At 44.3% G+C, this 27,917-nt stretch overlaps 1 protein-coding gene across 2 annotated transcripts in view; it reads left to right on the forward strand.

Annotated features, from left to right (window-relative positions):
* Positions 1-27,123, forward strand: part of ATPSCKMT (ATP synthase c subunit lysine N-methyltransferase) — a 334,726-nt gene extending 307,603 nt beyond the window's left edge. For both annotated transcript variants that reach the window (XR_006206496.1, XR_006206497.1), the window contains exon 9: positions 26,846-27,123. The gene's annotated coding sequence lies outside the window, so the exon portion shown is untranslated. The remainder of the gene's footprint in view (positions 1-26,845) is intronic.
* Positions 27,124-27,917: the final 794 nt, after the last annotated feature.

Consider the following 27,917-nt stretch of genomic DNA (forward strand, 5'->3'; position numbering starts at 1 on the left):
TTTGTTTCTTTTTTTGAGAGAGAGAGAGAAAGAGAGAGCATTAACGAGAGAGAGAGAGAGAGAGAGAGAGAGAGAGAGAGAGAGAGAGAACCCCAAGCAGGCTCCATGCTCAGTGCAGAGACTGACATGGGACCCGGTCCCACGACCCTAGGATCACTACCTGAGCCGCAATCAAGAGTCTGAGCCATCCAGGTGCCCCTAGCTAATTGGTCTCTACTTTCCTTTTTGCTTCTGGAGTTTGAGCATATCCTTGAATTTGTGGTCTTATATTGCATCAAACAACCTCTATCCCTTAATTATAACTCTGATTGGTAAAGCCCTGATCCCTCAGCCTGAGAAGGAAGATACAGATTGTTATAGAAATGTTACTTTAGGGAGTGTTACGAGTTGAATAATGCCCTCTTCGGATTTTAACATGGAAGTCTTAATCCTCAATGCCTCAGGATATGACCATATTTGGAAATAGGGTTGTTGCAGATGTAATTAATTAAGATGAGATCATACAGAACCGGGTCGGCTGCTAATTCAATATGACTGCCATCCTTCTTGAAAGGGGGAAATTTATGCACAGACACATACACAGAGAGAATGACATGTGAGCATGAAGACACAAATCAGGTCCAGAGTTCAGGCCGTGTTTCTTTGGCCAAGGAACGCCAACCGTTCCGCCCTGCCACCCTCCAGAAGCCAGGAAAGTGGCCTGGTGCAGGTTCTTCCTCCAGCCTCAGAAGGAAACATCCCTGCTGACGTTCTGCTCTTGGACTTCTGGCCTCCAGGGCTGTGAGACAATACATTTCAGTTTCAACCACCCAGTCTCTGGCACTTTGTCACAGGAGCTCTAGCAGACCAGTATAGGGAGATGGCGTGAGGGACGCTGAAATGAAGGGTAATTAAAAATCGGCAGAACTCTTTCCATTTAGGCCAAGAGAAATTATAGGGAGGTGGATTTGGGATTCGGTACCTTTTAGTCTCTTTGTCCTTCTCATCACTCTCACCCGTAGTTTTTCCTCTCGTGACCCTCCATCGTTGGTCACTCTGCCTCCATTCTTCTGCCTCAAGTACTTTGACGTGCCCACTCGCCTCGTGCCAGGAGCCTCTGTTACCCCAACAAGGTTACATTCCTGCAGGTGCACCCCTTGTTCTCCCAGTTCGAGGATCCAGAGAATTCTGCTGGCTTCACGTGTGTCCTGAGATCAGCCAACTTTCCACTCCAGGCTCTCAAAGATTACACGGGAGAGGCAAAGGCAGCGCAACTTGGTCTCAAATGCCCTCTCTTCCCTCCGGGCACAGAGCAAAAGAACGATTTTTCTTATGTATTTCCCAATGTGAAACATTTTCTGCACTCACCAGCTGAGTTAGAAAACTTTGAGATGGTTACCTGGGAGAAGTGTCATGCTCATTCATTGACTGGGAAGGATGCCAACAGGATAAATGAGACATGTTTTTGTTGCCGTTGTTTGCCTTCAAGTATGCAGCCGGAGATGGAAGCTAAGGCTGAACAGTAGTGTCACCTGTCACCCTCTGAAGCTGCACAGAGGGGTCAGTACTGCGGGTGAACCCACCCATCCTCATGGTCTATTCTCCTGTGGTCTCACTTTCGAGAGGATTTATATTTTGGAGTCCCGCTAGAGATTACTTCGGAGACAGATGAAAGGAAACAATTTATAATTGTTCAACGTGTGTGCACAGGTCAACATATCTGCCCAAATTATCTGCCTTCTTAGGAATCACAGTTCTCGGGAGATTTATAGAAGGCACTGGGTTGCAATCACAGTATTAAATTTAGTGACCTTCAAAGGAAACGGGGAGCAAATTATAGCTTCTTCAACTTGTACATGCCTGGAGTTGGCCATTCGTCCTGCTACCAGACAAATGAGCATTATAGTGACTTCATGCCAGAAAGAGGAGAGAATGAAAAAAAAAAAATTCTGGGCAGCGAAGTTGAGTTTGGACACACTTATGATCTACAATTAAGTCATCCAAAGATCCTAATGTCAAACTCTTGGAGTCATTCTAACTGAAAAAATGAGTGGGTCCTGAATACTTTTGAAGATCTAAAGATGTGTGTATATCGGTAAATAAAATTAGAAGTTAATTTCTTCAAAACCTTTTATGTAAGACACCCTGGAGGCTAGAGCTTGACTCATTATTAAAAATAATTTTTTTTCTTGCAGAAAAATGTTTCAAGCACCACTGTGATGTTCTGTAAGGTGATATATTACCTTCTGGGAGGAATGCAACATTTCAAGCTGTCACAGTGAGGTATTTCTTCTATAGTGGGTGTTTCAACTTTTCTTCTTTTCTCTCTTATTCTTTTTTTAATGTCTCTGGACATTCACGATGGATACTTAATCCCTAGTCAAGCCTCTGTGGAGCTGTCTAGAAACAAAGAGTGACTTTTAAAAAGCAGACAATAAGTAGACTGGATGGATTTTATCTACAGAGAAGCACCTGATGGCCCTAGAGTGACCAGCAAAGCCTGAGGTCTTTAAGGCTCTCAGCTTCCAAACGTTACAGCCCTGAATGAACATTTATAGCCCATTTCAGAGACTGAGCACCTTCCAGGACTGGGCAGCGTGTTGGTCCAGGAACTTGGTCACCTGCTGGCCAACGGACAGTTGTTCTGCCGGATGATCTGTTTTCCACCGTGTGGCTTCCCCATGGTCCTCTAGCTATTTGGCACATCCTGTGGTTGACCGACTGGGACGTTCAAGCTGCGCTTCTTGTGTTCCGAATGAGTCATGGGTACATTAGAGCTTGGAACGTAAGAGCAAAAACACAAATCCCAACGGAAGAAATTACTTGTGAGATCTACTGACTAAGTAGATCAATACAGTTCCTGTCTTCAGTGTCTCCAAAAAGCAAAAAAACAAAAAACAAAACACACGGAACGTAAGTGCTTTCGAGTTGTAGGTGGTATCATTTCTTTGTCAATTGCAAGCTTTTAAAATTGTAGTGTCCTCCAAAGGCCACATTGGCTGCTCCTGCCACTGATGGTTTTGTCTAGCCAGCTCAGGCAGTCAGACGGTTAAGATAACCTCTGAGTTAATCAAGGTTTGCAGCTTGAGTTTGGACACGACTGCAACCAGGTTCTCAATAAGGCGGGATGTCGATGTGCATTCTTCTCTCTGAACCCACGCTGTTGGAAAGTGGTTTACAGATGTTGGCTCAGATGGGAAGAGTTTAAACTTTTATTCACCCCTGTGTGTGGAGGCACGCCAGTCCCTGAGAGAAGCGCCTGGTGTCCTGCTTCCCCACTGGCAACCACAGGAGTCCCCGTCATGAGTTTAGCTGCTGCTTCACGACATGTCTCAAATCTGAGCTCCACCTGGAAAGAGAAAGCATCTCTCTCCAGCTCCACGGATGCCACCAGCCAAAGCTTTAAAGGACGATGGTGTTTTCTTTCAGCTCTTTCTCATCCTCTCTCCGACTTCCAGGTCTGGGACTTCTTAACGAATGGATTCCAAAATTAGAAGAGGAGAGCGATTCCTTCCCAACACCTCACATCACCCAGCAGTGTGCTTTTCTGTTTGGACGAGGTGACGCCATGTCTGAGAGACAAATCTTTCATTGGGAGCTCCGACCTGATGTGCACATTTGTGCCCATCTGTTTGGGTGGCAGGAGGCCTTTGGAGGGTGGCACCAGCCAGTTCCGAGAAGGCTCATTTGCCAGTGGAGAAGCTGGCTCAGGGGTGCAGCCTGCAGAACACAGAGTGTGCCAACGCTCCTGCCAAGAGAACCTTCTGTTTGGCAACAGTGCCTGAACAGGGCCGCGTGCGGCTCGACAATGGGCAGCATCTGCTGATGGGAAGCTGGCCGTGATGTGCTCTCTGTGATTGATCCTGCGGCACGCAACCACTCAGCTCCCGTTAGGACAAGCTAACAGCGAATACCTCATTTAAGCAAGCAAGTTCTAACATCACTTATGCGTGGTGGCAATATTTATCAGATGCCTACTCCTTGCCAGTCATTGTGCTAGCTATTTCCGGACGGTGTAGATAAATTTGACGTGGATCTGAGCTTTAAGAGGCTGATAGCAGCAACAGAAATAGGCATCCGCACACAGCGTTTGTTAACTTGAGAGGAATGCCGTAAGCTAGACACAAACACACCAAAGTCAGAGATGTGCTCCCGAAGCACGGAAAAGGGAAGAAGATGCTCAGCCAAAGGGCTGGAGGAGAGCGGTGTGTGGATGGGGCCTTCAGGTCATGTTTAAAAAAAAAAAAAGTCTAAGGGCGTCTGGGTGGCTCAGTCGGTTGAGTGTCCGACTTTGGTTCAGGTCACGATCTTGCGGCTCAGGAGTTCGAGCCCCACGTCTGTGTTGACAGCTCAGAGCCTGAAGCCTGCTTCAGATTCTGTGCTTCCTCTTTCTCTGCCCCTCCCCCTCCCTCTTTTAAAAACAATAAACATTAAAAAAATTTTTTTAAGTCTAAAATAGATCCACTCGCCACGTGTAATGTTTTATGCAAGATTAGACGTGGGGCAAAGGAAAAGATGTGTGGATGTTTCTAAGTGGTTGAAACCTGATGCCTGTGAATATAAGACTCTTTGTAGAATGATTTGAAAAGGTTGTTTTGAGAGAGGAAGATCCATTCGGATTTCAGCTTGTGAGATTTGTGTGTTTGGGGGGCATCCGTGAGGTGTCCTACAGGTACCTACATAAATGGAACTTGAGAGAGGGTGAGTGGTCATAGCTGGGCTATAGCTTTGGGAAATGTTTTCCCAGTTCATAGTTACGCCTTGGGGTTAATGATGCTACTGAGACGTTCAGCAGCCAAGAGCAGATGGTCTGGGACAGAAATTTTGAGGCTGCCCTCAGTTATCTCTGAGGGAAAAGGAGCCTTCAGAAGAAAATTAGAGAGAGAGAGAAGCTAAATAAATGCACGGTCGGTGAGGCAGAAAAGTGTGGGTCAATTGTGTTTTCTGTTGGCCAGCTTAGTTTGGCACATATTGAAATATTGGTGTTCTGAAGTTCTGAGCCCTCAAGAAATTTTAGGGTAAGTGGTGTTCGTGTGTGTGTGTGTGTGTGTGTGTGTGTGTGTGTGTGTGTGGTGACTGGTATAGACATGAGCAAACACTTTTACTTAAATGCAGTTTCTCAGCTTAGTGAATAAACATATTCAGAGAAGGTGGATGTTGGACATTTTGGAAGAGAAGGCAGGCACGCACTGATGGAAAGGTGTGGGAAGGTTATGGTCTTTGTTCTGGTCATTTTACCTTATTATTCCAAGAGAGGGGACAAGGGTGTGACGGGCGAATCCAGAGAGGAGGAATGTCTGGGAAACACAGACAGCAGGACTCGGTGTTTGTTGGACATGTGTTGTCGGGGGGACACCGTGGCAAGCCTCTGAAGAGGCCTCCAGAATGCATTGGGTGCGCTCACTGCCCTCCACAAACTCGCTTTCTTGTCCCGGAGAGACAGGGTCCTGTGTGCGGAAATGACGCACCAGACTCCGTGGATAAGCGCTCAAAGTTTTGGGACTTAGTAAACTTTGCATATTGTTTATTTTCCCCTCGCAGTTCCCATTTTCTGCATTCAAAGACCTTTTTTGTTCTCTAGCCCTTTATTTGGAAACCTTCTTCGTTCCTATAAATCTCATCTAATTATATTTATGTCTCCCCCCCCTTTTTTTGCTCTTTTAAAAAATAGTTTATGGCTTCCATTTTCTAGCTTCTTCCTCGCAGTAATTGGTCCCAGAGTGAAACATTATCCTCGAGCTTATGCTAATAAATGAATAATATTTTTTCATTTCTTCTTTTAGATTTTATTTAGCATTTGACATTGCTTCTTGTGTTTCTGTTCGGTTTGGTTTTATTTTTGTTCTTGCTTTGGATTGTTTTCCCAGAATGTGCCTCTTTATTTCCCGGGAAATGCTCAATGCTGTTATCAATAATTATTAAGTCCGTTAGTAAGCTAAATTAAAAAGAATAACCAATAATCCATTGCATCTGGAGGACAGTCTGCAAGCTTTTCTCATTTTATCACTTGTTTCAGCCTTGAATTTAGGCTGAATTTGCAAATGGGCTCATTTGATTTTGGCTTCAGCCTCTTTCCTACCCACCCCCCCCCCCCCTTTTTGCTCTCCTGTGTGATATCTAGTTCCTGTCTGTCACATTTCCGAAATACTCGAGGCCCAATTCTACTTGAATTAATGCAACATCCTTAGCGCCTTGTGTCTTTTTCAAAGCTAAGACACGTTGAATGTCTGTCTTACCCCCTGGAGGTGACTAACCTCACTTCTGCCTTCAACTGGGGCTTCTCCAGAAACTAATTTCACTTGCAAGTAATTTATTCACCAAATATTATTAAACGTGGACTGCATGGAAAGCACGAGCCCAGGTTCTGTGGGGGAGACAATGTGGAATGGACTGAGCTTTTGATGTAATGACACATATTAATCTGGCAGAAAAACATGCCAGTGGTATCACACCCAGTACAAGGCACTGGGTCAAGGTGAGATGAAGTGTGCAAACCCCGTGACATTGAGCGCTGGGAAACAGAAATGGGTGGAATTTGCTGAAGGTGATCATTTCATCACAAACGATGGAGGAATTCCGCTTGCCGTCTTTCAGGTCAGCCGGCTCAGCCCCGTTTACATTTCAATATAGACAGTGGCCTGCTGGTAAATGGTGAAGAGCCGGCTCTGGGGGGGTGGGGGGGCGGTTCTGGGGATCTCTGGGGGTCTCAGTCGGGTAAGCATCTGACTCTTGGTTTTGGCTCGGGTCTTGATCTCACAGTTCATGAGTTCGAGCCCCGGGTTGGGCTCTTTGCTGACAGCAAGGAGCCTCCTTGGGATTCTTTCTCTCTCTCTCTCTGCCCCTCCCCTGCTCTCTCTCTCTGTCTCTTTCTCTCTCAAAAATAAATAAACACACTTAAAAAAAAATAAAAGTAATAATAAAAAAATAAAGAGCCGGCTCTCTGGAGCTTGGAGAGGGGAGTTCTGTTGTGCCTTTCATCCAGTTCCATGGGGTAAATGCTTCCAGTATGGCTGATTTTGAGCTACCAACCTGATGTTCCTGTAAACGCGCGGTTGGGAAGGAATGCACAGAAGTGCCTCTCCTGAACTGAAGCAGCTCCAGTGCACCTCGGAATGTGGGCCAGAAATGCTCAGATAGAATATTTTGCATTTTCTTAAAACCTTTTCTTTTGAGGGGGTGGAGGGACAGAGGGAGGGGGAGAGAGAATCTTTCACGGGCTCCACACCCGGCTCAGAGCCCGACGCAGGGCTCGATCCCACGAAACCTGGGATCGTGACCTGAGCTGAAACCGAGAGCTGGACGCTCAGCCAACTGAGCCACCCAGGTGCTCCTTAAATCCCCTGTTCCCTGTAGGAACCAGTAGTCGGGTAGGTAAACAAGGAGAAGAAACTCCATGGTGTTTGTAGAAGGAGGGCGCTGTTGGCCACTTTATATCCTGAGAATTAACCCCAGTGGAAAGAGGGGAAGAAGTGGGGGCCGTGGACCTAATTTGGGGCCACTGGGCCTCCGGGAAGGAAAATCGATGCAATGTGCCACACTGGTGACGGGCGTGAGCTCTGGGGCTTAATCGGGCCCTAGATAACATTTGACATTGGCCGCTAAAGACAGATAGGATTTATTATTGTTAATTCTGAACATAAAATTGTTTATTCTATACATAAAAAAAAAGAAAAAACAAGGTTTCATGTAAAAATGTAAAATCCCCATGATAAATATCTAATGACAGTCTATTTCGACTTTTATTTCTATGTCATATATTTTAATGGTGTTGATATTCACGGAGAATATAATAGTTATGTGTTCTCTTTTTTAATCAGTCGCTGTTACTCCACTTAGACATTCCCAAGCATCCTTACATTTCGCATTGAGTTTTTAAGGATTGATGTAGGTCTGTTTGTGTTTAATAGTGAGAAAAATCTTTCAGATATGGACACAAGTTGGTAGAGGTGAGAATGAGTGAAGGGCATCAAAATGGAACAGTCTGGTTTGAGTGCGAGGAACAGTGAAGCGTCCAGGAGAGTCTGGGATTCAGAGAAATGTGTCTTACACTAAAAAGCAGTGGGGGGCTGCTTTATCAAAATACTGTCAAGTGGGTGGTTTAAAAGGCAGAATTTCATTCCCCACAGCTCTGGAAACTGGGATGTCTGAGTTCAAGGTGCCAGCGCATTCAGTTCCTGGCTTATTGACATCTGCCTTCTTGCTGAGTGCTCAGAGTGTGTGTGAAGGGGGAGACAGGGAGGGAGAGAAAAGAGAAAAGGAGGAGGGGTGAGAGAGGAAGGAAAGGGGGAAAGAGGGAGGGAGGGAAGGAGAGAGAAGGGGGGGAGTGAGGGAGGAATAGAAGGAAGGAGGAGAAGGGAGAGAGAGGGGAAGGGAGAAAGGAGGGGGAGAGGGAGAGGGAGAGAGTGAAGGAAAGGAAGTGAAGAGAAAAAGAGAGATGGGGGAGGGAGAGAGAGAAGAGAAGAGAAAAAGAGAGAGGGGAGAGGGAGGGAGGAAGAGAGAGGAAGGAAAGAAAAGATGGGACGAAGGGAGAGAGGAGGCAACAGAGTAGAGAGGGAGCAAAGAGAGAGAAGGAGGAGGAGGGAGAGAGAGGGAAGAGAGACCAGGGTAGAGAGGGAGGAAGAGAGGGAAGGAGAGAGAGAAAGAGACAGTGAGAGAGCCAGTGAACATACATTAGGGATTACGGCTTCAATACATGAATTCTGGGGGAATACAAACATTTAGTCCATAGCAGAGTGTAACAGGAAATAGGTTTGGAAAAGCTGGTAGGGCCCAGATTCTAGAGGGCCTTTCAAGTCCAATAGGGAATGTAGAAAAAAATTGAAGACAATCAATGCTATCGAAGACATCAATCATAAAGATATCACGATCAGACCTCAGCTTTGGGAAAATTCCCCGGGCAAGAGCCATTTCCTTCTAAGCCTCTGTTTAATTCTGGCTCTGTTCTCAGGAACCGGCTGGCTTGGAAGGGACTTTGACTGGATTCTTTTTTGTGGAAACCTGTATCCATTGCAAAAGGCCTCAACGATACGTGGGAAGATTCCACAGAGAATACAGAATTCACAGCCAATGAGGAAGTAGACCATGGTGCCAGTCAGATCTGTGCTGATCTGCACAACGTTTGCTGCTGGTCCACAGTGACGTAAATACAGAAATTGAGAGTAAACATTTAGAAACTTTTCTATTAATTTGACAGAACAATTTTATATTCGCTGAGCCTAAAAAAAATTAGATTCCCAGTTAGTATGATTTTATTTATTTTAATAGTTTATTTCTGTTGTATTTCACAAAGGTTTTGGTGCATGGTTTGTGGGAAATTAAGAATAATCGTTTGGACCTTTACTGCTGGGAGCTTGAGAAGCACTGACTTGGTAGAGCCAGTAAGAGCAGACGCCGCTGTTGTTCTTTCTACCTGTGTTCAAATCTTCACGCTGTCACTTGCTAACTGCCCCCCTTAGGTAAATTATTCAAGTCCTCTGAATCCTAGCTCTTGGATGATAGTACCTACTTCATAGGATAGGGTTAACGTGAGGGCTAATTGAGATTATCGGATCTCGTCACTCCAATGTTTAGTGTTTGGCACGCATTCTGTAACATGCATTATTCCTTCTCAGGTGGGCACATGAACAGTGGCAAGGAATTTAGCAGAACTTGGATATTTTTAGAGGTGAGGTTTTCACCCCAGAAGTGCTCAGATCTCTTTCTGATAATGATCCCTTCTCCTTATTAGGTTTCTGTGAAAGTAATATATGAAACGGTAGATAATTTAACTCTGTGGCACTTTGTTACGCATTAATAGAAAACTAATATGCTGTTTTAATGTAACAACCCACTGGTTACTTTTGGAGAAAGCATCCCTGTGGTTGCTCTTTTGTGGTTGCGAAAGGAGAAACGAGTGGATGGGGATAGACCGGTAACATAAGTCAGAGTCAAAATGGTATTGCAGGGGATGGAGAGAAGTGAAACGATGGAAACATTCACGAAGTGCTGAAAGATGAGCGTAACGGAGAAGGGCATGTCAGAAGTGACTCCTCGGCTTCTGGCTTGCAGCAGATCAGTGACTTTCCTGAAGAATTGAGAGAAGACTGATTAAATCTATTCTTAAAATCTGAATGAAGACACGGAAGAAATGCTGAAGCAATGAAGACTTGAAAGGCAAACAATTCAGAAGGAAGGGACTTACTGAAAGATTAGCTAACGCTTGTGAGCTGCTTCTCTCTCAGAGCGTTTACAGGGGGTGAGGAGTTGAGAAACCAGAAAGAGATCCCTAGATAAAAGGTAGAGAAACCAGCTCAACTTTTAACGTGAGGTTGGAGAGCAAAAATTTGCAATTTGAAGTTGCCAAGATGGGCAGAACGGGAGAAACCGAGGTCTTGGAAATATGCATGGCCTGGAGAGGGAAGTCCAACTTTGGTGGTTTTTTCCCCCTTTAAGGTATTCACCTGATTCTTAAGCTACATTGGGCTGGATGCTAAGGAGCTGAGTAGAAAGCTCCTGAAAACAGGAGGTTTGAGAAGTCTCAAGGTTTCCAGGAGACAAAAAATGGAGGTTAGGACTTGCCAAGGAGGAGAGGTCCTAGTACACAGTAGGTGTCCCAAGCTTCTACTTGGAACCCACGGGAAGCTGTATCCCAGGAGCAGAGATGAACCAGAGACAGACAGGGATTTATAAAAACTGCAGCCTTGCCTCAAATCAGTCTAATGTCTAGTTGGGTTGAGGTGGTCTGCTTCAACATAGACTGCCTACCAGAATATAGGAAAAACTTTCCTGGAGGAAGGTAATGTGCTCTAGAGCTTTTGCACGTTTTAATAGATAACGTCTGACTTTCAAGAAAAAATTACCAGACATATCAAGAAACAGCGTCAAGGGAAAAAAGACAATAGAAGCATACCCACAGATGATAGAGTTTCCGCACATGTACATTAAAATACCTATGCTTGGGGGAGCCTGGTGGCTTGATCAGTTAAGCGTCCAACTCTTGATTTCGACTCAGGTCATGATCTCGCAGTTCGTGGGTTTGAGCCCCGTGTTGGGCTCTGAGCTGACAGGGTGGAGCCTGCTTGCGATTCTCTCTCTCTCTGTCCCCCAGCCCCTCCCCTGCTGGCTCTCTCTCTCCCCCTCTCTCTGAAAATAAATAAATAAACATTTTAAAATAAAATAAAATAGGGGCTCCTGGGTGGCTTGGTCGGTTGAACATCCAACTTCAACTCAGGTCATGATCTCACGGTCCGTGAGTTCGAGCCCCGCGTCGGGCTCTGTGCTGACAGCTCAGAGCCTAGAGCCTGCTTCCGATTCTGTGTCTCCCTCTCTCTGCCATTCCCCTGATTTTACTCTCTCTCAAAAATAAATAAACATTAAAATAAAGTAAAATAAAATAAAAGTCGATGTGAAATAAAGACATTTTTACATAAATATAAACAGAGATTTTGTAACTAACAGAACTTCACTGCTAGTGAAATTCGAAAGCGAGTTCTTCAGGTAAAAAAAAAAAGAATACCATCGGGGGGAAAATACAGTAAGAGAGGATAAGCAGTAGAGGCAGTGGAAATAAATGAATACTGACTATACAAAATAATAACGATGTCTTGGGATTTAAAGTAAGTGTAGAATATATAGAGTTAAAATGCATGACAATAATTATTCAAAGACATTAAGGGGCAAATGGAGTTCACGTGTTGGAACAGTATTTCGATGGTGGCAAAAATCGTAATTCATGTTAGACTTGAAAAGGTCAAGGGTGCATGCTCTAATCTTTAGACTCACGACTAAAAGATGGCAGGATGATGTATAACTAAAACCAGATGGGAAAGGACAAATGAGAAAAACAGGGTGAATACTGGTGCCGTTCATTCAGTGGTGAACTCTGGAAAGTTTTAAGAAGAGCGGTAAACTTGCTGGTTGGATAAATTCGCGAGGATCTCAGAAGAGATGTGAGAGCTAGAGGTAAATTCTTCTGGAGGCATCCGCTTCCCAGGTAAAGTTGAAGAGGAGTGAGGAATATTCCATTTGCGCAGGTCAGTCCTTAGTTTATCTCACATTCTCTGCTGCTGGAATTGAAGTGATGAACGGAATAGGTAGCAGATCCCCACGAGGGAATCGGATGCGGGAAATACGTGGCAGTAAGCGTGATGGTCCAAAGCTTTCACTGCATAGTCGTCTTGTTTGCTGATAATCTTGGTCCATTCAAAGGTGAACCGACCCGGGTCTGGCCTGATAGGGGCTGAATGTCATAGCACATAATATATCACGTAAAATATTCTATATTAAAATGGCCAAGATATAAATGCTTAATTGTGAAATATTGGAAAGCAAGAATAGTGCTTGTGATTTTAAGTATATAATCACCTGTAATGAACTCCTTTTTTTTTTTTATTTTTTTTTTTAGATAGGTGTATCTTTACTCCCTCTGACACTACTTTACATAAAAAAGCTACTCATCCGTGGTGGTTCAGCCTCACAAAATGCTCAATACCTCTGATGTTAAGCCTGTAAAGAATTTTGCTCATTCATTCTTTATTGACAGCCGAAATCGAGCTTTGAGTAATTTTACATTTATTGGGTTCCTCAAGCACAATTTGTCGTGCTTCAATGTAGAAAAACACCCTCCCCGTTGTGAGATCGTCGAGGGTGCTGTGATAGTAATTTCAAGGAGTTTCATCACCTCACTGAAAGCTTGTCTTCTTTATTTTGCCTTAAAAAAAAAAGAGTAATGGAACAGATTTCATTCACTTAGGAGTTCTGCTTGGATTTATAAAAGATTAAGGCTGGTCTTCAGTGTATTTCAGTGTTTGGTAAATCAGGACGTCATTTCATTGCCGGTGTTATGTGTGAATTCTTACCCCTTGCTTTCTCATAGCAGCTAGAATGTCAGCAACCTGGGGGTTCAGAACGCCTCGATTATGCATGTATGTGCTGGGTTTCCATCAACCCCTCCCACATTTGTCACTGCCTTTCTGCTGCCATGACAAGGCCTGGTTTTGCCGATCTGCTCAGATTCCACAGCCGGGCACGGAGCCCCCGTGGCCCTGGTGCCTGTACCGCTGGACAGCGGTTGGTGACCCAGACCCGTGCGGCGGGCCTGAGCTCAGAAGTTCAGTGTAACACGTTGTGTCTGTGCACAGGCTTCTGGAATCAGGCCCCCGGCCTGCACTTACATATCCAGTAAGTCCAGGTCTGAAACCCGAGCCTCCCAAGCTCCCACCGTGGACTGCTGGGTTAGCCCGTGGCCGACGTTTAAATGCACAGCAGAGAAAACGCTGAAGGTCAGTGTTCTCTCTGTGAATCATTTCCAGCTCTGCAGATGACCTCGAGGGACCGAGCTTCCTTCACAATGAGATCATCGCACCTTCTTTTCTCATCCTGAAATATTCATATCAGAGAGGCCCTTTCCTGGGCTTGCTTTTTGACGTGATGCAGCGGAGAGCAAGGCTCTCAGAATGAAACTCTCACTCGGCATTAAAGCTCCCAGCACCTCTGACTGATTCCGTCTTGGGAACTGTGGATGGGAAAATCAGGGGTGCATGTCAGTGGTGACCCCACATTGCTGAGGAACAGGAATCTCTGCATCCCGAGGTGTCATTTTGCATCACTTATGCATGACTGTCACAGCTGTAGGTGATGGTTGTTGCCTTTTCTTTGCATATTTGGGGTGAAAAGACAAGCCATGGCTCGAGAGATGTCTCTGCTGGCACGAGGGGTGGGCTTCTCTGGGGACATTTAGATTAGTGTTGCATCTACAGTTTCAGAGGAATATTCCATTCTCTTCTCCAACCTCCTGTGCTCCCACACACGCTCGGTCCTTCTCAGAATCACGCTCTGGGGAAGAAGAGGGAGCCACCGACGCTCCTGGAGAAGAACAAGGATGGAGTGAAGATACTGAGTGTGGGTGTGCCAGAGCAGAGCCCCCCCACCCCAAGCTGCCTGGGCACTTTGACAGATTTCTGCACCCCATTCCAGATGGAGAGGATTAGAAGCCCAGAGAGCTGTGCCCTGGGATCTGTGCTCTTTCAAAGCTCCCTTAAGTGATTCTGATCATCCTCCTGACGGCCACACCTTTCCTGAGCCACTTGTCCCTGCGTCGTCACCCATCGACTTGACTGAGATGCTCACCAAGCATAACCAGGGCTTGGCCTGTGGTGTGACCCGACTGAGGAAGCAAGGCTGGGACTCAGAGATGTCAGAGAAAAAGGGAAGCCACGGGAGAGACACAGACTCTTCTCAACAGCAAGCAGATGATCTAGTCATTCATTCGGCACCTATTTACTGTGCACCTACTGTATACACCAAGTGCCTTTCGAGATGCTGGGGCAGAGCAGTCAACAAGACAGACGAGATCCCCGCTCTCTAGGACAATATGATCGGGGAGATAGGTAATAAGCCAGACAAATACAGGGCTGTTTCGCGAGTCTGGAATTTTGTTTTGTTCACGTACGTCGTCCCCTGCATTAGAGCAATGCCTCGTGCATCGAAGGCCGCTGCCGAATGAAGGAAGAAGGTATTTCAGATAGAGATAATATCATGGAGGAAAACAGAACAAGGAGGGAGGCTAGGGGTCTGGGGTGAAGGAGGGTAAGAGGAGCCAGGCTAGTAGGTGCAGCTCCCGGGCAGGTGCTGACCTTGGAAACTGGGTGACGAGCTGCCTCTCCAGTATGGCTACCGTGGGCCCTGTTAGATGGATCAAGGATCGGTCTAGGGTGCCGCTCATCTATTTCCTCGCAAGGGATACTCTGGTCAATTAGCCACCACCTAAGATTTCTGTGGGAATCAAACATTCTGATGATCACCTTATCCTTGCTGCCCAGATGCTCACCTGGCTTGTAGGTAAGTGCTGTCATTTGGCCTCTGCTGTTCTGGGATTCCATCATGTCCATCCCAGTCACCACAGGCCCAGTCTCTGGCCTTCAGAGAATAGCCACCAGAGAACTTTTTTTTTTAAGTGTTTATATTTGAGACAGAGAGAGAGAGTGTGGGAGGCACAGAGAGAAGGAGATAGAACCTGAAGCCGGCTCCAGGCTCTGAGCTCCGAGCTGTCGACACAGGGCCCGATGTAGAACTCGAACTCATGAGCAGTGAGACCGTGACCTGAGCCGAAGTCGGACGCTTAACCCACTGAGTCTCCCAGGTGCCCCGATAAGTGCGCCATCACCTGGAAAGTTACCTGACTCTGTTTAATATGCAGTCTATGGGGAGCGAAGAATATTTTTTGCCGACAAGTTCCCAGCATCCGACGATAATACAAAGCAGAGGTTCTCAGCTGGGGGAAGTTTTGCCCCACAGGGAACCTAGGGGAACATGTGTCTGGAGACAGTGGTTTGTCACAGCTTGGGGGTGGGCAAGCTAGAGGCATCTAGTGGGTAGAGGTCAGGGATGTTGTTGAGCATCCTACAGTGCTCAGGACAGCCTTTCACAACACAAATTATTCAGCCCCAGTTGTCAACAGTGCTGAGGTTGGGAAGCTCAGTATAAAGGGATTTAAGGGAGACAATTTATTCAATGATGAAGCTCCAAATGACACAACTGGCTTTTGCTGGGCTCTGATGATGCATTTATTCTAGATTCAGTTTGCATTAACATCCACTGGGTTCCTACTGGATGACCCATCCTGCACAATCTTCCTACATCATGAGCTTCTTTCTATAAAAAAGAACCCTAGGGGCAGCTCAACCCGTTGGTTGAGCGTCCGACTTCGGCTCAGGTCATGATCTCACAGTTTGTGGGTTCGAGCCCCACGTCGGGCTCCGTGCTGACAGCTCACAGCCTGGAACCTGCTTTGGATTCTGTGTCTCCGTCTCTCTCTGCCTTTTCCCCACTCCCACTCTATGGCTCTCTCTCTCAAAAATAAAGAAACATTAAAAAAAATAAAAAATAAATAAAAAAGAACCTGAATTGAGAGAGGGTCTTGCCCAATTTCAGGGTGTCAGCGAGTGGGGGAGCAAGGATTTGAACTCAGAATCTTTGCTTCTGAGACGTGACTCGGTAGGGAATGGCTGTCATGGTGGTACCCTGGGTCCTTCCTCACAGGGCAGTGCTCCCCATTCACAAAGCCTCCTCTGGGCTCGAGGTCTGGGTCTAGGATGTCGTTCAGGATGTTAACATCCTTCTGAGAATTCGTGCTGAATTCTTTTCTTTCAAAATTGGCTGTTAGAGATTGAATGGGGGACAGCCAGCAATTATTCCCTTCCTTCTTTGGCCTCTGTTCCCTGGTCTGATTGAGAGGGACAAAAGAAAACCATTCTATAGGCGTGGAGTGCCAGCACATTGCTGGGAATGGTTCTTAGATTAGCCACATGACACGGGATGAATGCTGAATGGGCCTTTTCGAGGCGTTTCTCACGTGAGGCCCTGTCTGCTCCTTGCATTTCGAGAGTGTGGTGACCAAGGGGCTCCTCCTGGCCACGGCCAAAGCTCTGGGAGGCCCCAGCTTGGCCAGACTCTGGGGCCCCAGCCCATCACAAATTCCTGTGCGCACATGTTTCTCCTTTAGCGAACCGAGTGTGGCCCAGCGCTGCTCTTCGCTGGCTCCTTGGAACTTGCAACTACTTTGGGAAAGGAAACTTTTCATATCCTTTGGCATTTACGAGCCCTGGGAAGCCGGGCAGATGTTTTTCCCAGCTGCAGTCCTGCCCCTCGGAGCAGGCGGGCAATCAATGTCTAACCTGTTGCCAGGCAGCTCAGGCATCATGAAAGCGACTTAATCTCCAACGATTAAACATTAAGTGCTTTCTAACATTTAAACGTTAGGCTCGTTTTATGATTGTGAAAGCAGCAGTAAAGCAAGGGAGAGAGAAGTTTACTGCTTCTTAACTTGAGCAGCAAATTGAATTTCTATCGATGAGGAGAAATGCTTCTCCCTCTGGATGGAGAAGATGGGCAGAGGTTTGTGGGTTTCGAAAAAAGATACAGTAATAACGTTTATAGAGATGAAACTGTCAACACTACCCCTAATACTGCAGATTAATTTTGACAGTCGTGTTTATAATGCAGGGGAGAGAGGGATCGCCTGAGTCCCTGGGGAGTGTCTAGAGCTGAAACTAGGAAAATACAAGTATTTGCTGTGGTTGCTCTGCTGTATTTAATCTGGAGGTATTTCTTTCTCACGGTACAAACTTTCATCCGTATGTGTGAACACATTAGCATAGGTAACTGTGTACTCCGGGCATATTTTTATATCTGTTTCAACGGACGCACACACTCGTCTGGAAATGCACGTGTCACACGAACAGCTAGCATCTGGAGTTTCTTGGCGTGCCAGGCACTGTTACGTTGAGGACTTTGTATGTGGCGACCCAACCAGGGCTGACGTGACCCTCGGAGACAGGCCATCTGGGGCTCCGGTTCCCGATAAAGGAAGTGGGAGCCGGAGGTGGAGGTGGAAATGTGGTCCAGGCGGGACTTGAACCCTGGCGGCCCGGCTCCTGGGTCTGCTCTCCGAGTGCCTTCACCTGGGCCAGGCTCGGTGCGCATCCTTCTTTCTACATGTGAGGAGACCCCGTGCTCCTCCAGATTTGTGGGCGTCGGCTGAGGGGCCTTGAACGCAGACGTGGTAGAGATTAGGGGAGACGGTAGGGACCCAGGTAATCTTCACTCTGAGCAGAGCAGTCAGCAGCCAGGAATCACTCGCTTGAGATGCCCTCCTTTGCTGCTTGCTTGGGGCCAAGTTCGCCAGTCAACCTTGGGGCTGAGGCTCAAAGGTTGTCTTCACGGCAGGGAGTTTAGCGCTATAGCCAAAGGCCTGCCTCAAAGGATCTCAATTCTTGATCTCCAAGGAAGGATATACATCTCACATATTAATTTATTTGGTTCTGTGAAACAATGTCCGACCTACCAAAGCAGCAATTTCAGAGAGGGCAGCCGTATCTATGTTTATGTTATATTTATAACTAATGACGAAACAACCCTTGATCAGATTTGGCGATTTTCCGGGGAGGATTTTTCCTTTGTACCAACCAGACATTTTCCTTCCCTTATAGATGCGTGTTGCTAATCCCGTTTTCCCGTTTCAGGTACCGTAATGGCAATTCCTTTTCATCTGATGGGTGCTGTCACCCAGCTGCCTTCCAGTATGCATTATCTATGAACATTTGTCGTCCTTTTCTTTTTTAACCCTGCTGGGTCATTTGGTCATTTACAGAGTTTCTAAGTTTGAAGTTTTTCACAACTTACAAAGAAGCAGCAAGGTTGAAAACTTTTTTTTTTTTAAGTTACATGACATAGAGATGTATTTAAAAAAATTTTTTAATGTTTATTTATCTTTGAGAGAGAGCATGAGCAGGGGCGGGTCAGAGAGAGAGAGAGGGACAGAGGATCCGATGTGGGCTTTGTGCTGATGCAGAGAGCCTGATGTGGGGCTCGAACCCACAACTCGTGAGATCATGACCTGAGCTGAAGTCAGACACTTAACTGAGCCACCAAGGCCCCCTGTAGAGAAGTATTTTTAAAGCCCTTCAATTCTCTTATCAACATTTAAGAAAGAAATTAAAAAAAAAAATTTTTTTTAACGTTTATTTATTTTTGGGGCAGAGAGAGACAGAGCATGAACGGGGGAGGGGCAGAGAGAGAGGGAGACACAGAATCGGAAGCAGGCTCCAGGCTCTGAGCCATCAGCCCAGAGCCTGCCGCGGGGCTCGAACTCACGGACCGCGAGATCGTGACCTGAGTTGAAGTCGGACGCTTAACCGACCGAGCCACCCAGGCGCCCCAAGAAAGAAATTTTTTAATGTGTATTTATATTTGAGAGAGAGTGAGAGTGAGAGAGAGAGTGCAAGCTGGGGAGGGACAGAGAGAGAGGGAGACAGAATCTGAAGCAGGCTCCAGGCTCTGAGCTGTCAGCACAGATGTGGGGCTCGAACTCACGAGCCGTGAGATCATGACCTGAGTTGAAGTCGGGCACTTAACTGACTGAGCCACCCAGTGCCCCTATCGTCAATATTTTGGTTTGCTATGTCTTTTTCACTTCTTTCAATCAATCTTATTTCAAAGCTTTCCAGCTTGCACAGAATCACTTGCTTTGTCGACATGTCATGCTTTTTGCTCACTTTTGCTGGGTACACGTATACAATGTGTCCCACAAGGGAGACTCTTCGAATCTCAATGGTTAACTGTCTCCTCTGCTTCAAGGAAGGCTTGAAAAGTGGGGGTTCATGAAGATTACGGCCTGGCAAGGACCAGTCTCCAGCACAGAGTAGCTCCAGGGAGAACCTTGGCTAAGAGTAGATGTTGGCAGCGATGGCCAGCCTTCTACTTTTTCAAGAGTGTTGCTATTTGCCTCAATGCATGATTCATCGTTTTAGTAAAGTTTCTAACATCAATACTCAGCTATTTTCAATTATGAGTCTGAGATCCTGTTTCAGGACGAGCACAATTGTCTTTCAGATGAGTCGCCTCCTGGATTCTGCTAAACCTTGTCTCTGCTCCTCTCCAGTATGTGAATAAGGAAGGTTGTGAATGTGTCTAAACAATCGTAAGGGAAATGCTGCTCGTTATTTTACTGAAAATTGGTGAGATGCAAGTTATGTACATTTTCGTTTATCCTTAGGTTTCATGAATACATGAACAATGAGCATGAGGCCCAGAGTAGGTTCCAGAAGAGAGAGAGAGAATGAGAGCCAGACCTGGGAGTGAAATGGATGTGTTAACCAGGTTCTGTAGGTAACAGAGTAAGAGAAGAGCCTGGCCGTGGTGCTGATTGGCTCTGGGACACCATGAAAGGCACTTCATTTTTCTTAGCCTCATTTTTTTTTCTTTTTTTGCATTAAAAAAAGTCTGAGTTAAACGAAGATAACTCAGGGCGCCTAGGTGGCTCAGTCTGCTAAGTGTCTGACCTTGGCCCAGGTCATGATCTCGCGGTTCGTTGAATTCGATCCCCACATCGGGCTCTGTGCTGACAGCTCGGAGCCTGGAGCCTGCTTCAGATTCTGTGTCTCCCTCTCTCTCTGCCCCTTCCCACTTGTGCTCTGTCTCTCTTTCTCTAAAAAATACAAATAAACACTAAAAAAAAAAAAAAACCCAGAGATAACTAAAAATTTCCTTGCTTTCTATCTCTGATAACAGAGATCCTATGAGCTCTTTCATAATATGTCAGAATTTTCTTTGGAAAGTTCTTAAAGAAGGACCTAGAGAAACTTTTCAGAGAAGGGTAACAAATGTAATTAAAGAGTTGATTTGGTAAGACTGTGAAGAAAAGGTTTAAGGAACAAGAATTATTTTGCCTTGGCAGAGAAAAGACAAGAAGTTGATAGTAATTTTAAGATGTAAAAAAGACGTATCTGGTAAGAAGCCTATGTGTTCTTTAAAGTTAATGCGTTGTGATTTGGGGAAAAAATGCAATATGCTCATTAGAAAGAAGTATAAATTGCCAAGGAATTCACACCCACAAAAGCAAAAACAAAACAAAACAAAACCCCTCAAAATCATCTTGCAATCGTTCATTGGATTTTCTTCTGGTATCTATTGTTCTCTAGTTTAAAAAAGTCTAACCAGTGTTGTGTGTTATACAAGTCAGTTATCTTGTTATTTTAAATTTATATTAAAATAAGCATTTCTAAATGTTATCATTTTTGTTAACGTTTTTATAGCTTCATATTACTGCTTTGTGAGATTATTCCATAGCTTATACAGCTATGTAATCTTTTGGTTCTCGTCATAACGCCATAGAAAACATCTTGCGTAACACTTTGCTCTCTATTTTCACTATTTCCCCGTAACAAAATACTATTTCTGAGCTTCCTGCACCCCTGGAAATGCACATGTTAGTGTTTGTCGATAATATCGCCCAATTGCCTTTCAGAATTCTGTCTAGCTGCGTTCCCAGCGGCACTATGTGTCCTGTCTCGTCCGTGTGCTCTGCAGCAGTTATAATTATATAATTTGATATTAGATTTTAATTATATAATTATGCTATAATTAGAGGCTAATTTGATACAGAAAACTATTACTTGCTTCAATTCTTTCTCTTTCTCTCTGTCTCTGTCTCTCTCTCACACACACACACGCGCGCGCGCACGAATACTTTTCCATATGCTTGTTAATAAGGTTTGTTTCTTCTTTTTGTAAATGTCTCTTCATGACCTTGGTCCATTTTTTGTTGAAGTCTTAGTGATTTTGACCAATTACCAGATGAACTTAGATTTTTCCAAGGACATGAAAGCATAGCATGATTAAAAAAGAAAATCCGCAGGCATTGGAATGTGTTGGAAAGACTAATACCTCTGAGCGAATGCAGTCTCAGGAAAAATGCCACAGATTGAGTGAGTCGGTCTGCTTTTCTACATCTGTGTTCAACTCTGTTAAATAGGCATCAAATGAGATTATCTTTATGACCATGAAAATATGCTCTTGGAGAAGAAAGAGGAAAGAGACCTCAAAGCTGGTGTCCTGTTTTTTAGAGGCACCAGAGCAATGACTCTTACTTTGGTGTCGGACTGGCACTTCCAGATCCCTTGCAGCAAGTTTTATGCAAAAGAATTTTCCAGAAAAAAAATTCAGTAGTTTGCTATTTATACTTGTGTCTTGCCTACCTGTCATCTATCTGTCTGTATATCTATCTATCATCTAGCTATCCATCTAGCTATACATCTATTATCTGTCTACTATCTATCTATCTATCTATCTATCTATCATCTATCCATCTAGATAGCTAGCTATACATATATCTGTCTATCATCTATCATCATCATCTATCATCATCTATGATCATCTATCTAATCTCCTTCTGTGTTTACTCAAGAACTCTTTCAGCAGACCTAGTGCACTTAACAGTCACTTCCCTCCACAGGCAAAACTGTAGGTGGTCTACGTAATACCCTTGTACCTTCATACACGTTGCTCAGGTAAGCCCCCTATCTCTGTTTCCTCTTCTGAGCCCCCTTTTTCCTGCTGGTGTGCTGCCTCTGGTTTTGACTTACACTTCAACTACACCTCTCCGTCCTGAATCTCTGAAGAGCATCTTGCCCTTCCAATGGTTAGTTGGACCATTCTGGAAGGACAGGTACAGTTCCCTGCCACTCCTGGGCCCGTAGCTTGACACTGAGATCTGGTAGAACCAGGTTTCTGTCTTTTCAGCAGAGCACAGAGGCAGGAATTAGTGGTGGACATTTTTCTCCCTTGCAACTGAAAACAGAAAGAGAAATATACCTGGATTCTAATTTCAACTATCAGTGAAATTAATTCTTCATCGGGGTGCCTGGGTGGCTCAGTCAGTTAAGCAGCCGACTTTGGCTCGGGTCATGATCTCTCGGTCCGTGAGTTCGAGCCCCGCGTCGGGCTCTGTGCTGACAGCTCAGAGCCTGGAGCCTGTTTCGGATTCTGTGTCTCCCTCTCTCTGACCCTCCCCTGTTCATGCTCTGTCTCTCTCTGTCTCAAAAATAAATAAACGTTAAAAAAAAATTAAAAAAAAAAGAAAATTCTTCATCTAAAGGAGATTTTAGGGGCACATGGGTGGCTCAGTCGGTTAAGGTCTTGGCTTCAGCTCAGGTGAATCTGATGATTTGTGAGATTGAGCCCAGTGTCAGGCTCTTTGCTGACAGTGCAGAGCCTGCTTGGGATTCTCCCTGCCTCCCTCTCTCTCTCTGCCGCTCACTTGTTCTCTCTCTCAAAATAAATAAATGAATGTTAAAAACAAGAGGAGATTTTTATTTTGAATCACATTAATGATTTTGGAGGATGAGAACTTTCCTTGTCTGTGGTTGTAAACAGAGGATAGAGGAAATATTCTCAGAGGAACAGCCAGGTGGTATCTCTGGGTCCCTTCCCCATTCCACGATTCTTATCTCTCTGATACTCACTTGCCATGGCATGATGAAGGTGTATTTTTTGTTTTCAGTAAATACTATTAGACCTCTAGATTAATAAAACAAGTGATGGTGAGGTTAAAATTGTAATGCTTTTGATTATTCAAAAGTTTCTATCTCACATCTTTTGCAGAAATTTTAGCCTCTGGCTAAACAATCAGTACTTTGCAGTAATTTTTTCCCCTTAGCAGTAGATAGCCTTATATTTTCTGGCTTACCTTCCAACATAAATCCATTTATTTCAAGGTCTTAACCCAGCTGAGGCTCTTTATCAATTGCTAATTATCACTCACACTATGCAGAAACACATTTCCTCTGTATTCATGACATAGCACTTCTGTAATCTCAGCCTCACAGTGAATGTTCCAACAGAGAAAGACCTGTATCCCAGGCAGGCATAATAAAACTATTCTCCACTAACCTGAGGTAAAATAAAAGGCTATGCCTTTTTGGGGGTCTTGTTGTTATTACGAGTGATGTTTCAAGGCTGAAGCATCATTTCTCTGATTTACAGCAGATTTGGAATAGGAGCGTATGATAAAACATTATCTATAGCATTTAATTAAGAATGGACAGCTGTTTATAGTGGTCTGGAATCCAACTGTCTCATTCAGAATGAGTTACCCCCACTTATCTCTATATGACTCTCCAAGTTAGGAAATCACATGTGTTTTAGCTTCAAGCACATAAGAATGAGGATGTGAATCAAATTAAATGAAAAGCAATTGATTAATCAAATGCAAAGTAATCAATCTTAAAGATAGATTCTGTTTGGAGACTATCTTGTTATCCATGGACGACCTTAGTAATACTTATAGCTATTGTTGGTAAGAGCTTATATTATGTCAGCGCATTGAGTTGGTGCTTTCGGAGCATTTAACATTATACTGACAATGTGTAATTCCTAGGCCTCCAGTTGTAGTCATTGAGATGGGGCCTAAAGACCCGGCAGAGGGACGGGGCCAGGACAAGTGGATGGGCTGGGACGCCGTGTAGCAGGTGGGAGTGAGAGCAGGCCCTGGAGTTGGGTAAGAGAGGAGGTGACAGCAGAAGGGAAGTCTGATGGCTGGGCCATCAGGTGGGTGCAGTGTCTGACACCGAGAAGACTGGGGGACAGATGGAGGGGGACAGGATGATGAACTCAAAATGCTATGTGCTCTATGGCCAATGTGTGTGGATGTGTAATGGAGACAGCCTGTGAGCAGCTGGATGTGTGTGTTGGGGCTCAGGAGTTAGGTCACGGGTAAAGCTATAGAATTTAGATTTGCTAATATGTAGGTGAAGATTAAAGGCAGGAGAGTGGATTAAATTGTCCAGGGAGAGACACGAGCACGGACGATCATAGAGAACACTGGTGTTTAAGAGACAGTGAGAAGAGATCTCGACTTCAAACGAGCCTGAATATCAGGTGCAGGAAAGTCAAGGGGTGTGTTCCATAGATATGAAAAAAAAGAATGTTTCCAAAAGCAGGGGAAAGCCTAGAGAACAGGGTGGGTTAAGGCTAACACGTGTCCCTTAATAAAACACAATTTTAAGTATGTTTTAAGGCGAAAAATGGTTTAAAAGAGGTGCTAACTTATCTTTAATATGTATTAAATGAAAATTCTGCTAACTAGTAAAGTTAACTTTGCCGGGATAAGAGATATTCTTATATCTTGTGCACACATTTGTAAAAACAGTGGAAGGATGAACAAGAAATCAATGAAATAGTTACCTACTAATACATTTCAGTGTATTCCTTTTGCATTGTTTTAGCTTCTGACTCATATAGGTATTAGTAATTTTAAAGCGAATTGAAACAGATGCAATTGTATGTCAGATTGGTGACATGACAGAGAAAGGATTATTTCAAGTGACTTTAATATGCGTACTAGATCATTTTTTAACATTTTTTATTTATTTTTGAGAGAGAGAGAGAGAGAAAGAGAGAGAGACAAGGCACAAGCAGGGGAGGGGCAGAGAGAGAGGGAGACACAGAATCCGAAGCAGGCTCCAGGCTGTGAGCTGTCAGCACAGAGCCCGACGTGGGGCTCGAGCCCATGAACCATGAGCTCATGACCTGAGCTGAAGTCGAATGCTCAACCAACTGAGCCACTCAGGCACCCCTAAATGTAAATCTTTAATATGATGCCTCTAAAGAAAAAGAATCATAAAAATCATAAACTGCTATTACTGGTTTTATTGTCAATAATATTAGCATCATGATTTAAAAATTATTTTATAAATATTATCGGATAAAGCTAAGAACACTATAATAGTAAAATTAAATAGAAAGCATGTTACATCTTCATTATTTTATTGTTTTTGAATTTATTATTGAAGTACAGTTGACATACAGTGAGTGTTATTTTAGTTTCAGGTGTGCAACATAGTGATTCGATAATTACATACCTTATGCAGTGTTCATCATGATAAGTGTGGTCCCCATCTGTCACTATACAACGCTATTGCAGTATTATTGACTATATTCCCTGTGCTGTACTTTCCGTGTCCATTAAAAAATTTTTTTTTAATTTATCTATTTATTTTGAGACAAAGACAACGTGAGCAGGGGAGGGGCAGAGAGAGGGGGAGAGAGAGAAACCCAAGCAGGCTCTGTGCTGCCAGCACAGAACCCTGTGCGGGGCTCAAAACCCATGAAACCATGAGATCATGACCTGAGCTGAAACCAAGAGTCCAACACTCAACTGACTGAGCCACCCAGGCACCCCCCATGTTCATTTTTAAAGTACATTTTCTATTTCTGACCCTTGAGATGCCTAGAAACATTATCACCTCAGCAGCAGTGAGCACCCCTCCTAACCAGCTCTTGGCCTTTAACACCACTCACCTCTATGAGTAATCGTGGCTCCTTAGAGAAATGGCTTATTTCAGGCCAGGAAAGGTATGAGCTGGGGCTGGAACTGCTCATGATTCCAGAAAGCGAGGAAGGGTTCTCATATTAGTGGACAAAAAGGGCATAGAATTCAGCTCAGAAGTGCTCCCATTGGCCAAAGTCATAACAGCTTGACCGTGAAAATGATTTTAGTTGATTTCTACAGAATGCTATTAATCTCCAAAAACACTTTTATGGGAGTGGGTGGGAAAAGTCTTGCTTCTGTATAAAAAGTACAGCTACGTGCACAGGACATAAACAGGTACTCAGCACACTTGGAGTTTTCAAATTTCATGAGGAGGGGAGATTAGGGAGAAAAATGTCAAAAATGTCTAAAATGGCTCCCTATCATCAACGGGGATGCTGATAAAAATAAGAAAACACATTAGGAGGCAGTGTGACTTCTCCTGAGAAGCTGCCTCTTCTCAGAAAGTTTACACTCCCACCAACAGAGGGAGTCTCCCTTCCTTTCTATAGATCCTCTAATCTAGAAAGATGGAAAATCTGTCTTGTTCACTTTTTTCTTTTGTTAGTGATGTTTTATAGTTTTGTTTTTTTTTTTAAACACACATCCTGTACTGTTCCCCTTCTGTGTTTCCAAGTTCGGATTTTTGAGGGGTGGAGAGGGTGCTTTCATTTTGAGAGATGAGTCTGGTTTGGGCTTACTCATCACTGTGTGATTACATAAATAGTGTTTCCCTGCCCTGCCATTTTCATTTTGCATGGAATCTTGAGTCTCTTGCCATCCTACTCAGCCATCTCCTGTTTATTATCAGGCTCTGGTTTTCTCATCTCAGATCAGTTTTGCCTTCTGGATATTCTGCAGGTGTTTCCAAATAGCCAAACCTTCTTTAATCCTACTGAAGATGCCAAAAAAAAAATAATAATAATTGCAAGGTGTGTCTGTCTAATGCAGAAGATTCATCAAAGATCTGTTCATCTATTGATGTTTCTAGATTTGAAGTAGTGTTTTCATTAATACTTACCATCAAACAAAGAAGCACCTGTTCCAACACAGTGTTTACGAGGAGAGAAGGCAAGGCAGGTGGGTGTGCCTGAGACTTCTCTGCCCTCTTGTGAGATGAATGGATTCCTCCTCTAATCCACAGATGTACAGGGGTCCTGCTAGGATTCCCAGGTTCTAAGTCTTTCACCTAATGTGCATCTGTTCTCCCATGAGACACCCTCCCTTGTTGTTTTCTTATAGTCAGACCCAATGAAGTACAAGAAAAGCTACCATTCTCGGCCAGTGCTGCTGTCAGGACTCCCTGTCTCCACCAATAAAGCTTACTCCTGAGACATCATCAACCAGAAACCACCAAGATTCTGCTGCCTTCCTTCCTGCCAAGTTATTGCCTGGATTTGTATTTCTGTGTAAATATAAGTTGACAGTGGCAGAGATTGTAATGTTGGTGGTAAGTAAAGCAACATCTCCCAGTGCATCCAGAGTGGGCAGTTGGTCTGTTTCTCAGTCTAAGATCTTAGTGCTTTGAGTTTTTGTGCTTTGTGCATGTTGGAGAGAGAAGGTGGAAGAGGCTAGACACTGAAACTGAACATTTCAAACTGGAAATGATTATGGAATCTTGGTAACCAACCCCTGCAATGATTGTATATTACTTTATTAAATTGATGTCCCATAGTTGACTTAACGACTTTCCTATTGTTGATCATTTAATGTGTTTCCAAATACTTGCTATTACGATTGACCTTGAACAACACAGGTTTGAACTGAAGGGGTTCACTTATACGTTGTTGTTGTTTTCTTAAATAAGTATGACACAGTATTGTAAATGTATTTTCTCTGATTTTCTGTTTTATTGTTCAAGGGTGAACTGTATTATCAATAATTCTACAACAGACATCTTTGTGCGTAAAACTTTTTCTAGGCTGTAAACACAGGTTCTACATATGGCAGCAATGTCTTGTCCAACAGTTTCTGGTTCTCCTTTTTCCATAGAAATTTAGATCCCATGTCTGTCTAGAATAGAGACGGTATCTACCAATCTTGCTTTCTAGTGACTTCGTTTCCAAGTGATTAAGTTCTGGCCGATGGAACGTGAGTGGAAGGGTAGTGCGCAAACTCAGTGAAGTTTCTGTAAAGGGAGGGCTTATCTGCCTTTTCTCTTCCATTCCTCCAGTTTCTGTCTGGGATGTGATGGTTGGAGGTCTAGTTCTGCCTTGAGGTTTAGTGATGGCAAAGTGGTGACGTGCAACAAGCGGGGTCCCTCTGGTTCCATCGCGCTCACTTGTATGACAGTGCTGGGCTGCTTACATGAGAA

The sequence above is a fragment of the Panthera leo genome, chromosome A1 (genome assembly GCF_018350215.1).
Source record: "Panthera leo isolate Ple1 chromosome A1, P.leo_Ple1_pat1.1, whole genome shotgun sequence".
In the NCBI taxonomy this organism is placed as follows: Eukaryota; Metazoa; Chordata; class Mammalia; order Carnivora; family Felidae; genus Panthera; species Panthera leo.